Here is a 15270-nt window from a genome sequence, read left to right as displayed (position 1 = left end):
ATCACCAGCTTCACACTGCACCTTTCCAGACCCCCCAATCCCGGCCGCTGACCATTACCTGAGCCGCAGCCAGCTGTCACCCTCCGGGATCCCGGGACAAGGTGCGGGGAGGAATCGTACACTCACCTCTCGCTTCGCTCACTTCGCCTTCCCGGAAGAAGCCGAAAGTTCTCGAGGGATTCCGAAAGTCGACGAACTTCTGCAAGCCCGAGGGTGGTGACAATCGCATTCCGAGCCCTTCCGGAACTTGCCGAGACACTGGCGGCTTTTCTGCTCTGCGGGAGACTTTTCTATTGCTATTGTGTGTATGGAGTGTGCTGCTGAGGGGCCACAGAGAGAGTACTATTGGTACTATGTGAAGTCATTGCGGGGCACAGGTACAGAGAGCTGTACTATCAGTAGCCTGTGGACAGTATACGACACTGAGGGGCCACAGGTACAGAGAGCTCTCCTGTTATTAGTCTGTGTGAAGCCACTGAGGGGCCACAGGTACAGAGAGCTCTCCTGTTATTAGTCTGTGTGAAGCCACTGAGGGGCCACAGGTACACAGAGCTCTCCTGTTAGTAGTCTGTGTGAAGCCACTGAGGGGCCACAGGTACAGAGAGCTCTCCTGTTAGTAGTCTGTGTGAAGCCACTGAGGGGCCACAGGTACAGAGAGCTCTCCTGTTATTAGTCTGTGTGAAGCCAGTGAGGGGCCACAGGTACAGAGAGCTCTCCTGTTATCAGTCTGTGAGGGGCCACAGGTACAGAGAGCTCTCCAGTTATTAGTCTGTGTGAAGCCAGTGAGGGGCCACAGGTACAGAGAGCTCTCCTGTTAGTAGTCTGTGTGAAGCCAGTGAGGGGCCACAGGTACAGAGAGCTCTCCAGTTATTAGTCTGTGAGGGGCCACAGGTACAGAGAGCTCTCCTGTTAGTAGTCTGTGTGAAGCCACTGAGGGGCCACAGGTACAGAGAGCTCTCCTGTTAGTAGTCTGTGTGAAGCCAGTGAGGGCCACAGGTACAGAGAACTCTCCTGTTAGTAGTCTGTGTGAAGCCAGTGAAGGGCCACAGGTACAGAGAGCTCTCCTGTTATTAGTCTGTGAGGGCCCAAGGGTACAGAGAGCTCTCCTGTTAGTAGTCTATGCAAAGCCACTGAGGGGCCACAGGTATGGAGAGCTCTCTTATTGGTAGCCCATGTGAAGCCACTGAGGAGCCACAGGTACAGAGCGCTCTCGTATTGGTCGTTTGTGTGAGGGTCCACAGGTACAGAGAACTCTCTTATTTGTAGTTGGTGTGAAACCACTAAGGGGCCACTGATACAGAGAGCTCTCGTATTGGTAGTTTGTGTGAATCTACAAAGGGGCCATCTGGCGAATTTGTACTGGTACAGAGTGCTCTCCTATTGGTAGTTTGGGTGTGGTGTATGCTGCTGAAGGGCCACACACACGTTTCATGGGAGGCTCTACACAAGTGTGGGGTGTTTCCATTGCTTTCATTAGATAAGGTTTATGTTTTGCAAGTTGGTTCTTAACCACTGGGCACTTAAACCCCCCTCCTGCCCAGACCATTTTTCAGCTTTTGGTGCTCTCACACTTTAACAATTACTCAGTCATGTACACTGTACCCAAATGAATTTTTTGTCCTTTTTTTTCCCACAAATAGAGCTTTCTTTTGGTGGTATTTGATCACCTCCTAAGTTTTTTATTTTTTGCGCTATAAATGAAAAAAGACCGAAAAAAAAAAAAACGCATTTTTCTTTGTTTCTGTGATAAAAGTTTGCAAATTATTAATTTTTCTTCATAAATTTTGGCCACAATTTGCTACATATCTTTGGTAAAAATAACCCAAATTAGTGGATATTATTTGGTCTTTGTGAAAGTTAGAGAGTCTACAAGCTGTGGTGCGAATCATACAAAATTGATCACATCTGCTGTACTGGTGGCCTATCTCATTTCTTGCGACCCGAACAAGCCAGGAAAGTACAAATACCCCCCAAATGACCCCTTTTTTGAAAGTAGACATTACAAGGTATTTAGTAAGCGGCATGATGAGGTTTTTGATGTTGTAATTTTTTCCCACAATTCTTTGCAAAATGAAGATTTTTTATTTTATTTTTTTTCCACAAAATTTTCATTGTAATATGTTATTTCTTTCACATGGTATGTGTATACCACAAATAATGCCCCAAAATAAATTCTGCTACTCCTCCTGAGTATTACATGTGTGGGACTTTTCCCCAGCCTGGCCACTTAGAGAGGCTCAACATGCAGGGAGCGCCATCACGTGTTCTAGGAGCATAAATTACACATCTAACTTGTTGACTATCCATTACAGTTTTGAAGGCCCTGGAGCACCAGGACAATGACACGTGACACCGATGTGGCACTGATGACAGATGCCACTAATATGTGGCACTGATGACAGATGGCACTTATACGTAGGAAATGATGACGCATGCACTAATACGTGGCATTGATGGCAGATGGCACTAATATGTGGCACTGATACCTGGCATTGATGACACATGGCACTGATAACAGATGGCACATGACACTGATACGTGGCACTGATGACAGATGGCACTGATGACACGTGACACTGATGTGGCACTGATGACACGTGGCACTGATGACAGATGGCACTCATACATGGCACTGGGGACAGGTGGCAGTGGGGGCAGATGGCACTGACAGGTGGCAGTGGGGGCAGATGGGCACTTTATTTTCGTTTTGTTTTTTTTATTTTTTTTCACTAACTGCTGCATCTCTGCAGCGGTTCATCTCTCCCTCCTCACACGCTGTCTGTGTGAGGAGGGAGAGCCGGTGATGAGAGATGATCTCATATGTTTACATATGAGATCATCTCCCATTGGACACGCCGATCGCTCTGTAAACGGCCGCTGTGATTGGCCGTTTACAGCGATCTGTGACTGTCTGTGTCCGAGGGACAAGGCCAGCACAGAACTTCCCCGATGCGTGCCCGCGGCGGCGTGCAGAGGGGAAGTAAATAGGAGAATGTCCATGGACGCCCTCCCAGCAGATAGCGTCCATGCTATAGCCATCTTTTGGCTATAGCGCAGGCGCAAAGTGGTTAAGGTGCTCTTAAAGTGTTATCCACACATTTATGGGCATTTTCAGGCATAATGCGAGGTTCGGATTCGTGCATTTGTGTACCACCTCTTTGTTGCACATGTGTATGACGTGTATACTGTTTAAAGAAAAAAAAAATGAATATCACAAAGCACTTCCTCTCTCTGGGTGACCAGATTGGAAACCCTTAAGTGAGGAAGTGGAAAGAGAGAGCCTGGGACCACTTGTCCTGCCATAGAGAAGCTGCTGCTGATCCTGACCAGAAGTAGGGATTAATAGACAAGTCAGTTGCTGTTGACCATACCTTCCGGGGGAAGAGTGTGTGTGAGTGTGTGTGTGTGTGTGTGTGTGTAATAATAATAAAATATATAATCACAGCTCAAAAAATTCAAGAGACACTTCTGAATCAGAGTATAGCATCAAGTCAATTAAATTCCTGGGATATTGATCTGGTCAGTTAAGTAGCAGAGGGGGTTGTTAATCATTTCCCCTGCTTCAGTGTTAATGAAATTAACAACAGGTGTATTAGATGGGCAACAATGAGATGACCACCAAAACAGGAATAGTTTTATAGGTTGAGGTCACTGACGTTTTTTTTTTTTTCACTAGTTTTGGCTAGGGTCAGTGTCACTGCTGGTAGCATGAGACCCTATAAAGGTTGCACAGGCAGTCCAACTCCTCCAGGGTGGCACATCAATACGTTCCATTGCCAGAAGGTTTGCTGTGTCCCCCAGCACAGTCTCACGAGCATGGAGGAGATTACAGGATACAGGCAGTTACTCTAGGAGAGCTGGACAGGGCCGTAGAAGCTCCTTAACCCATCAACAGGACCGGTATCTACTCCTTTTGTTCAAGGAGGAACAGGATGTGCACTGCCAGAGCCCTAAAAAATTACCTCCAACAGGCCACTGGTGTGAATATCTCTGACCAAACAATCAGAAACAGACTTTCATGAGGGTAACTTAAGGGCCCGACGTCCTCTAGTGGGCCATGTGCTCACTGCCCGGCACTGTGGAGCTCGATTTAGCATTTGCCATTGAATACCAGAATTGACAGATCCATCACTGGCGCCCTGTGCTTTTCTCAGATTACAGCAGGTTGCCCCTGCGCACGGGTGACAAACATGAAAGGTTCTGCAGAAACCGTGGAGAACATTATGCTGCCTGTAGTATCGTTCAGCATGACCAGTTTGGTTGGGGTCAGTAATGGTCTGGGGAGGCATATCCATGGAGGAACGCACAGACCTTTACAGGCTAGACAATGGCACCCTGACTGCCATTAGGTATCGGGGTGAAATCCTTGGGCCCTTTCCTCCTGGTGCAAGACAATGCCCTGGCCTCATGTGGCTAGAGTATGCAGCCAGTTCCTATAGAGCAAAATTATAAACGCAACACTTATGTTTGCCCCTATTTATCATGAGCTGGACTCAAAAATCAACGACTTTTTCTATGTACACAAAAGGCCTATTTCTCTCAAATATTGTTCACAAATCTGTCTAAATCTGTTTTACTGAGCCATTCACGTCACAGGTGTGGCATATCAAGATGCTGATTAGAGAGCATGATTATTGCACATGTGTACCTTAGGCTGGCCACAATAAAAGGCCACTCTAAAATGTGCAGTTTTATCACAAAGCACAATGCCACAGATGTTACAAGTTTTGAGGGAGCATGCAATTAGCATACTGACTGCAGAAATGTCCACCAGAGCTGTTGCCCTTGAATTGAATGTTAATTTCTCTACTATAACCCATCTCCAAAAACATTTCAGAGAATTTGACAGTTCATCCAACCAGCCTCACAACCGCAGACTACATGTATCCACACCAGCCCAGGACCTCCACATCCAGCATTTTCACCTGCAAGATCGTCCGAGAAAAGGCCACCCGGACAGCTGCTGCAACAATCGGTTTGCATAACCAAAGCGTTTCTGCACAAACTGTCAGAAAACGTCTCAGGCTCATCTGCATGCTCACTGTCCTCATCGGGGTCTCGACCTGACTGCAGTTCATCTTTGTAACCGACTTAAGTGGGCAAATGCTCACATGGCATCTGGCACTTTAGAGAGGTGTTCTCTTCACAGATGAATCCCGGTTTTCACTGTACAGGGCAGATGACAGTCAGCGTGTATGGTGTCGTGTGGGTGAGCGGTTTACTGATGTCACCGTTATGGTTTGAGTGGCCCATGGTGGCAGTGAGGTTATGGTATGGGCAGGCATATGCTATGGACGAACACAGGTGCATTTTATTGATGTAATTTTGAATGCACAGAGATACCGTGATGAGATCCTGAGTGAGGCCCATTGTGCCATTCATCCATGACCATCACCTGTTGCAGCACAATAATGCACGGCCCCATGTTGCAAGAATCTGCACACAATTCCTGGAGGCTGAAAAATCCCAGTTCTTGCATGGTCAGCATACTCATCTGACATGTCACCCATTGAGCATGTTTGGGATGCTCTGGATCACTGTATACAACAGCATATTCCAGTTCCTGACAATATCCAGCAACTTCGCACAGCCATTGAAGAGGAATGGACCAACATTGCATAGGCCACAATCAACAACCTGATCAACTCTATGCGAAGGAGATGTGTTGCACTGCATGAGGCAAATGGTGGTCACACCAGATACTGACTGGTTTTTGAACACCCCCCCCCCCCCCCCCCCCAAATACAGTAAAACTGCACATTTTAGAGTGGCCTTTTATTGTGGCCAGCCCAAGGCACACCTATGCAATAATCATGCTGTCTAATCAGCATCTTGATTTGCCACACCTGTGAGGTGGATGGATTATCTCGGTAAAGGACAGGTGCTCGCCAACACAGCTTTTAGACAGATTTGTAAACAGTATTTGAGAGAAATAGGCCTTTTGTGTACATAGAAAAAGTCGTAGATCTTTGAGTTCATCTCATGATAAATAGGGGAAAACAAAAAAGTGTTGCACCTTTTATAATTTTGCTATATGTGTGTGTGTGTGTGTGTGTGTGTGTGTGTGTGTGTGTGTAAAATATATATAATTATACACTCACCCATATAAGCGATCAGCCGGGAAACTGTCAGGAGGACGCATCTTGTATTTGTATAGCCGCGCTGTCAAAGTCCCGCCTCCTCCAGGAGCTGGGACTTGGTTTGACAGCGTGGATATTCATATACAAGATGTGTCTCGGGGATATCCCTGCTCTGTGTGATCCGGCCACCAGATCCTCCCAATTCCTCCCTGCTGCACTTTTTCTTGTGATCTCATGAATAATCTTTCCTTTTTTTTTTTATTTATTTTTTTTTTGGTTGGTGTCCCTTGTTAATTTGACCTTGCCTTTTTTAAATCTACCTGCCTACTCACAAACAAACTGTCCTTTTTGAATGACGAAAACACATAGCCAAGTATTTGTGAAAATAAATTAGGCATTTATTAGGGTTCATAACAAAATAAAGAGGAAGGCAATGCTGGATAAACTGGTGAAATTGGCTAAGCCTTTGTACCCCAGGGCAGACCTCAATTATTTGACAGGCAAAATTGTTAGCCTGAGGAGTCCATTTAATAGTGAGCACAATCCGGTCCAGGACTCAGAGATCGGGAGCAGCAGCAGATGATATGTATGTTTTCCCCTTTTGTCAGACCAGACTGAAGCCAGGCCATCAATCTCTTGTCTTCCTTCCACGCTTGCTTCCGGGCTGCGGCTCTGGTGTTGGCGTTGTGGCAGGAGGAGGATGGTCCAACTCGCACAGGTGGGTTTTGCTTGTGAGTTCACCCCTCAACCCTTTATTTAGGGCCAGATAGATCACTTCCTCACAAAAGAGCTATTGGCTCACCTCTATTTCCTGCATTTTGCTGGCTACCATGCAGACATAGGTCTCTTGAATATTGGGGGTGGTCCTGAGGGCTGCAGTAGTCTCCCGAATCAAAGATGATTCCTTCACGTTCCTCCCCTTCCTTGTACTTTTTGTTGGAAGGCGGAGGGGAGGAACCTGGAATTCGGTCAGGCTACTGGGCCCGGCCACCTCCTGGCTGCCACTTTCCCCCGGCCACCTCCTGGCTGCCACTTTCCCCCGGCCACCTCTTGGCTGCCACTTTCCACAGCCTCCAGCGCTGCCTGCCTCTTTCTATTAGTATAAAAGGGGTGTTTTACCTGCCACAGACAGGGCAGCTCTCTGTACATATCAATGAATTGGGGGAGGAAGTCATGATCATTGAAACAATCCATTTTCTCTGCAAGACACAACACAAGACAAACCCTAATGTCAGGCTAAAATCTCCTAATCTTGTCCAAATCTAATAGCAGTATAGATCACTGATGCCCAAGGTTCAACTTGTACCTTCGTTATCATGATCAGGCTTACACTACTCCGTCCTCCGCTCACAGATCGTATGTACGACGCATGTTACGCTTTATATACACTGCGCATGTGTGAAACTCCACCTGCCCCTGACCTTCTTTCTAGTATATTCCCCACCCGTTCTCTTTCAGCGCAGTGGGAGAGCACATGGCAAAAGAGCAGGTGCATGCAGAGGAGAACAGCAATGAGGAAAACAACAAAAGCTCAGAGCCACAATCGTCCTGAATCCAGGAGATTTAAGGCCTCAAATATGTCCTTTGTAGAGATGGTGGACATCTTGAAGAGGGCTGAATATGATGGGAAGCATGGACCTTACCCAAATGTGAAAAAGGCCAAGATCATGGCTAAAGTTGTGAAAAGTCTGCAGAAGAATTTTGGGGTACGGTGATCCAAGGATAAACTGAGGAAACGATGGTCAGACCTCAAATTGAGGGAGCAGGATCAGTACAGAAGAATCAAGAAAGTGCTGCAAAAAAGTAAGTATTTTGTCACGTGTTCCTATTATTATTACATTCTCTTTACTGTTGTACAGTTTAAAATGGCAAGTTTCAGGTTTGTGGGCACAGTAATCGTTTGTAGTAAACATTGTTCGCCCACTATACAATGTTTTTGGCAGATGCAGGTTAAATACATTTGTTCATGCCTATTTGTATTCAAAGAAGTTTATTACATTGTTGTCTAGATGGGTTTGTAACTAGAAAGAAATGCAGGAGAGGACACTCAGCAGCTGTTTACACATCTGTACACAGGAGCACTAGTGTGGGACACCAGAACAATCTTTAGGGTGTCCCACACAGGTGTTCCAGTGGATACTAGGGGTGTCTCCATGTGTGAAACTTGCACAAAAAAGTTAATTATTACAGCTTTAAGAAAAGGGGGGGGGGGGAATCATGTTTTCAGCATGGAACTCTGCCAAAACAGACAATTGTACGACACTTCAAGCAATGTTTCATATTCCTATTTCTGGCCTCAAATATCTGTGTGCTAAGTATACCTATTTTTTTTAATTGGGGGAGAAAAGACTCAGGATGTCTGAGGTCACAAAGGACCCCCAGCCTCCGAAAAAGGGGGAACTCACAACATCATAACCTCAGGATGTGGAAGAAAGACAGGTTTATGAAGTGGGCAAAATAGTGACCACAACAGGTGAGTGTCTGAGACCACAGCTTCAGGTAATAGATGGATCCCTGCATATTTATAATACATGGTGTGTTTTTTTTATTTTAGGTGATATGGATGTTCTGGAAGAAGAATCTCATTTCGCAAGTGCACACGTCCTCATCGGGGAGATCATGTTGTACAATCCTAATTTACATAAGATCAAGGAAGACATCAATGATATGGAAAAAAGACTCAAAAACATAATTGATGTTTTGGGCAGTATCTAAAACACCCAAAATTATCCTAGTTTGTTTGTATTTTTCTTATTTTCACACACTTTAATTATTTTTTAGAAAGCCAAATTTTGAAGCTGCACAACATGTGCTATCTGCCATCACGGGATATCAAGGTACGCGTTTTGTGGGTGCAATCCCTTCCTAGCAACTAAAGTAGATGAGAGGAAGGGGTTGCACCCCTGAAACACGTCCATTGATCCCTCATGATGGGAGCTAGCACATGTTGAGATTAGGCATGGGATCAGGTGGGAAATACACATTTTGACTCCCAATTTGTGTGCATTTTCAAAATTTGGCTTTAACAGGTGTGATATCGCCCCATCTGATGAAGGCAATATCAACACAGTGTGAACACACTAATGTATGATATTGCCTTTACTAATCAGGCCAGTTTGGGGACTCAAAACAATAAATTTATGGTGCTGAAAAAGATGTTTTTTTTTTGTTTTGTTTTTTTAAACCAAAACATCTGCAAGTCAATGGCATGAGCTGCATACTAGCTCATTATGAAATACTCACTTTAGAAGGAGGTGCTGGTATCTCGCCGGTCCACGCAGAGGGCGCTGACATGTTGCCTCGGTGTGTCTTCCGGAGCTGTGAGTGGGCGAAGCCACGATAAGTCGCATACACGCGGGAGTCTTTTTCCCAGCAAGGTCTGGCAGTTCTGCTTGACTTTCTGTCGGGTCTTAAACGCGCATGTGCCGCATGACGTCAGAAGCTGCATTCAACGTAAATATCTCCTAAACCGTACAGGTTTAGGATATATTAATTTTACCTACAGGTAAGCCTTGTTATAGACTATACAAAAGACTATACAACCACTTTAATGTGTTACATACATTAACAACAAAAACATTGTGTGTGTGTGTTTAGCAGACCCACAACATAATAGTTAGCTGAAGAAGAGATTGTCGCCTCATGTATCGACTAAATTACATTTGCACTGATGAAAATTGGCAAAAAGAAAAGCCCATTAGAGAGCCTAGGAGATTTCTTTAAAAGACTTTTTAACAAAATGTATTTACAAAAATAAAAATTACTTAGTGCAGAACATACATAGATTTGCATGAAACACTAATTGCCTCAGAGCATAATGATTACACTCTCGGTGTGGTCTATTTAAATCACAAATGGATAAAAGACTCATACATTTCCATTTTGCAATGACAAATATTATATAACATAGGCAAAGCAAATAAAAAAACAGTAGTATAGACAGTGTATCTTAGATGACTTGGCTCGAAATTGCCCTACACGTTACGTGTTATACAAACACTTCATCAGGAGATTTTGGTGTTTTTATTCCCTAATCTAGATAGAAGAAATGTGTACAGGTGAGCGGGGGATAGTAGTATGGACCTGGGCATACAGCCAAGGACAAAGGATACTTCTTAATCTTAGTTAAAAATGTAATTTCTAGATTTACCCGGGAATCCTCCAGGGGTAAAATCCTCCAGTTGCGGTCAGTCCCCCCAAAAAGTGGGAAATCATATAGGATTGAATGGTTAATAGAAAACCACTATAATCTTTAAACCAAGTGGTTAGAGATATCCCCCCGCTCTGAGACAGCACCACATATACACAGGGGCTGCTGCCTGGAGGATTAGTACTTTTGCACATAGCATTGCAAGCAGATTAGACACACACAATCTTGGCCAACATAAGTATAAAATATTTATTTTAAGGAGTATTTAAAGACAAAAATATACGGTCCACTTATCAGATTCCTCACCCCCTTTGATGGCCCATTTAAAACATTTTGGGTGGGAGGGGGTAGATGTTTTGGACTGGTTACCCTCTCCACTTCATTAAGAACCAAATGCATAAAACATGTATGTTTCTTTGCCCAGGCCCTCCTTATTACACTATTGGCACAGGGTGTTTAGGGTAAATCAGTACAATGGAGCTGACATTAAGTGACTAGGCTAGGTGTGTATGAGCCCAGGATAGCATGCTGGTGAGGTTAGTGATAGGCGCAAATATGCATGAAGGACAAAAAAAGAGCATATAAAAATGTAAGCATGCATGAGGACAAAGGGGACATTTACAGCATATTACAATCATGGTATTTGGGGAATGAGGAAATAAATACAATACATTAGCAAACATTAAATACATAGAATGTGATGTTAAAGGATAAAACTTACCCTAATATAGTCCTTCTGCAGGACCTGAATGATGGCAGAACAGGTCTCTGGAATAATGATCCCCAGAGCCTGGAGGGAGATGTCTGTTGAGAACTTGATGTCCTGCAGACTTCTCCCCGTTGCCAAGTACCGCAAGGTGGCAACTAGCCTCTGCTCAGAAGTGATGGCTTGCCGCATGTAGGTGTCCTGCTTGGTAATATAAGGGACAGCAAAGCCAACAAACGGCGAAAAACGGGGTCCGTCATCTGGAGATAATTCCTGAAATCATCAGGATTATTCTCACTTATCTCCCGCAACAAAGGCATGTGCGAGAATTGGTCACGCTGGAGCAACCAATTCTTCATCCACTCCTCCCCACCTTGTTCATGGACTGGGTTTGGGCCAAAGTAAGAACCCCAACACCAAGCCCCTGCGTAGCATGAACTTTATGACGAGTACGTAACCGTAAACATGGCTTCAAAACTGTTGGCTGGTAAGAACGAACTAACACAATGCACTGAAAATGAGAAAGAACCGGAAATTTTGAAATGGGTCGACAAGAATGCAGTGAAAATCAGATACATACTAGAAATAGCACACACTGAAAAACAGATACAAACTGATTACACGCACTGAAAAACAGATACGAACCCACAAGCACAAACTGAAGAGCAGTAACAATCAGAAAAGCATGAGGCTGAAAAGCGTGAATCGTCTCTCACCAAATTTCTAGTAACACGAGTTTAGCAGAAAGAGCCCAAAGGGTGGCGCACTGGCTATTGAACTTCCTTCTTCTAGTCCCGTTGTACGTCAGTGTGTTCTAGCCAATCGGAATTTCAGAAAACATTTGTGCGACCGTGTGTATGCAAGACAAGTTTCAGCCAAAATCCATCGGAAATAAATCCATTGTTTGGTTGTCGGAAATTCCGATCGTCTGTACGTGGCAATGGCAGGCTGCTTTGATGGGCAATAATATACTGCAATTATGGGCACTAATAGGTTGCACTGATGGATACTGATATGCTTTATGTTAATATTGTTAAAGTTGTTGTTAATATTTATTTTTGGAACTAAATTCTGCATAAAACACTTACCCTGTTTCCCCTAAAATAAGACCTAGTGTGATTGTCGGTGATAGCTGCAATAAAAGCCCTACCCCCCCAAATAAGCCCTAGTTAAAGTCCTTGTAGGTCTTCTTTTCAGGGTAGGGCTTATTTTAGAGGAAACAGAGTAGGGCTTATTTGGGTGGTAGGGCTTATATTGCAGCCAACACCGACAATCACGCTAGGTCTTATTTTAGGGGAAACAGGGTAACAGTGTAATTTCATGAGATAATTTACAAGGGCTTGTTTAGGGGTGGTACAGGGTAGAGGTTAGGTGGAGTAACTGGTGGCTAGTAAGGATGAGCTCCGGCGTGTTTGCATGCTCCACCTGCAGAGCCTGCCAGGAAGTTGACGCAGCGCTGCGCTAATCACATGCAGTGAGGCATTGCCCGATCTCTGCAGCCGGGCAATGTCTCACTGCCTGTGATTAGCGCAGCGCTGCGCCGACTTCCTGGCGGGCTCTGCACGAGGAGTATGTGAACACACCGAGCTTATATATATATAGATATATATATAATATTATTATACTTTTTTTTTTTTTGTCTTTTTCTTTTCTGAATAATGAGGCACTCCTGCTGTGTCTTGAATTCACCTCACAGGATCGCAATATTCTGCTAAAATTAAACATCAAAAAATGAGCATGCAACCTCCATATATTGCAATGATTTTTTTTACTTCAAAGATTTATTTGTCTTTGATTTTGCATGAAGATGGAATCTTTGAGGTAAAAAACCATTGCAATATATGGAGATTGCATCCTAATTTTTTGATATGTATACTGTATATATACTATATTACCAAAAGTATTGGGATGCCTGCCTTTACACGCACATGAGCTGGCATCCCAGTCTTAGTCTGTAGGGTTCAATATTGATTTGTCCCACCCTCAGCTATAACAACTTCAACTCTTCTGGGAAGGCTGTTCACAAGGTTTAGGAGTGTGTCTTTGGAAATGTTTGTCCATTCTTCCAGAAGCACATTTGTGAGGTCAGGCACTAATGTGGACGTGAAGGCCTGGCTCTCAGTCTCTGCTCTAATTCATCCCAAAGGTGTTCTACCAGGTTGAAGTCAGGTACAGGCCAGTCAAGTTCTTCCACCCCAAACATGCTCATCCATGTCTTTATGGACCTTGCTTTGTGCACTGGTCCAAATCATTTGGTGGAGGGGGGATTATGGTGTGGGGTAGTTTTTTAGGGGTTTGGCTTGGCCCTGTCATTCCAGTGAAGGGAACTTCTTAAAGCGTCAGCATACCAAGACCGTTTGGACAATTTCATGCTCCCAACAGTTTGAGGATGGCCCCTTCCTGTTCTAACATGACTGCGCACCAGTCCACAAAGCAAGGTCCATAAAGACATGGAGTGAGTTTGGCATGGAGGAACTTGATTGGCCTGCACAGAGTCCTGACTTCAACCCGATGGAACACCTTTGGGATGAATTAGAGCAGAGACTGCAAGCCAGGCCTGCGTCCACATCAGTGTCTAGCCTCACAAATGTGCTTCTGGAAGAATGGTCAAACATTCCCATAAACACACTACTAAACCTTGTGGACAGCCTTCTCAGGAGAGTTGAAGCGCTTATAGCTGCAAAGTGTGGGCCAACTCCATTTTGAACCCTACAGGCTAAGAGTGAGATGCCATTAAAGTTCATGTGTGTGTAAAGGCAGGTGTCACAATACTTTTGGTAAGTGTGTGTATGTATGTATATGTGTGTGTGTGTGTGTGTGTGTGTGTGTGTGTGTGTGTGTGTGTGTGTATATATATATATATATATATATATATATATATATATTATTTTAAAAAAAAGAGAGAGAGAGGGAGACATATGGTGTGTGTACTTGGCAAAAGTGAGTACACCCCAACAGATTTGTCAGAAAAAACATTACTTTTCTTTCAGAATCAACATTTTCAATGGGACATACCTCAAAATACTCCCACAAATGCGGGCTATTGATTGCAACCAAGATTTCTTAATTTGCACACACAAAGTAATTTTTCCTAACAAATTCATTGTTTGTTTTTGTTTTTTATTGTGAAGCAAAAAACAAATATGATAAAATAACAGAAAAGGTCAATGTGAATAACTATTCACCCCGCTAAAGTCAATACTTTGTAGAGCCACCTTTTGTGGCTATCACAGCCCCAAGTCGCTTTGTATAAGTCTTTATGAGCTTGCCATATCTTACCACTAGTATTTTTGCCCATTCCTCCTTGCAAAACTGCTCCAGCTCCTTCAGGTTGGATGGTTTGCGCTTGTAAACAGCAATCTTTAAGTCTGACCACAGATTTTCTATTGGATGGAGGTCTGGGCTTTGACTAATGTTGCTTTAGCAGTGTGTTTGGGGTCATTGTCTTTCTGGAAGGTGAAACTCCGTCCCAGCCTCAAATCACACATAGAGTGGTACAGGTTTTGCTCAAGAATATCCCTGTATTTAGCACCATACATCTTTCCCTCAACTCTGACCAGTTTTCCAGTCCCGACATCCCCACAGCATGATGCTGCCACCAGCTTGTTTCACTGTGGGGATGGTGTTATTTGGGTGATGTGATGTGTTGGGTTTGCACCAGACATATCGTTTTCTTTGATGACAAAAAAGTTAAATTTTAGTCTCATCAGACCAGAGCACCTTCCTCCATACATTTTGGGAGTCTCCCACATGCCTTTTGGCAAACTCAAAACGTGCCATTTTATTTTTTGCTGAAAGTAATGGCTTTCTTCTGGCCACTCTACCATAAAGCCCAACTCTATGGAGCGTACGGCTTATTGTCGCCCTATGTACAGTAGAGCTGCACAATTAATCGTTAAAAAATCATGATCTCGATTCAACCCCCCTGACGATCTCTATTGCAGAGTTTGCCGATTCTTTTATATAACAAGTGGAGAGACTTATCTGCTTATTCAGCTGGCAAAAGAAAACATCCGCGCAGTCTGACAAGTTTTCAACATGAAACATTGTAACTAACTCTTCCTTCTTAGATCAAAGGGATAAACTGCTGTGTATAAAGAAAAAATCCAGGCAGTTTGCCAAGTTAACAACGTGTAAATGCAGGACGTTTAACCACTTGGTCTAAATCTTTTTCTGACACTTGTTTCTTAAGTTAAAATCAATATTTTTTGCTAGAAAATTACTTGGAACCCCCAAACATTATATATATTTTAGCAGAGACCCTAGGGAATAAAATTTCAATTGCTGCAATATTTTATGTCACACTGGTAAAATGGTAAAATTAGCCCAATTTT

At 43.8% G+C, this 15270-nt stretch overlaps 1 protein-coding gene across 3 annotated transcripts in view; it reads right to left on the bottom strand.

The window, feature by feature from the left end:
* PAWR (pro-apoptotic WT1 regulator) overlaps window positions 1-282 on the bottom strand; it is a 169758-nt gene extending 169476 nt beyond the window's left edge. For 2 of the 3 annotated variants that reach the window (XM_077473708.1, XM_077473710.1), the window contains exon 1: window positions 59-222. The gene's annotated coding sequence lies outside the window, so the exon portion shown is untranslated. Of the gene's footprint in view, window positions 1-58 lie in introns of all 3 variants that reach the window. The other variant, XM_077473709.1, reaches the window with a different exon arrangement.
* Between the last annotated feature and the right edge of the window lie 14988 nt (window positions 283-15270).

Source organism: Lithobates pipiens, unplaced genomic scaffold (genome assembly GCF_037356315.1).
Source record: "Lithobates pipiens isolate NorthernLeopardFrog02 unplaced genomic scaffold, aLitPip1_a1.2 Scaffold_8, whole genome shotgun sequence".
Lineage (NCBI taxonomy): Eukaryota > Metazoa > Chordata > Amphibia > Anura > Ranidae > Lithobates > Lithobates pipiens.
Note: the sequence above shows the minus strand (reverse complement) of the source record. Positions and strands in the feature narration are given on the sequence as shown.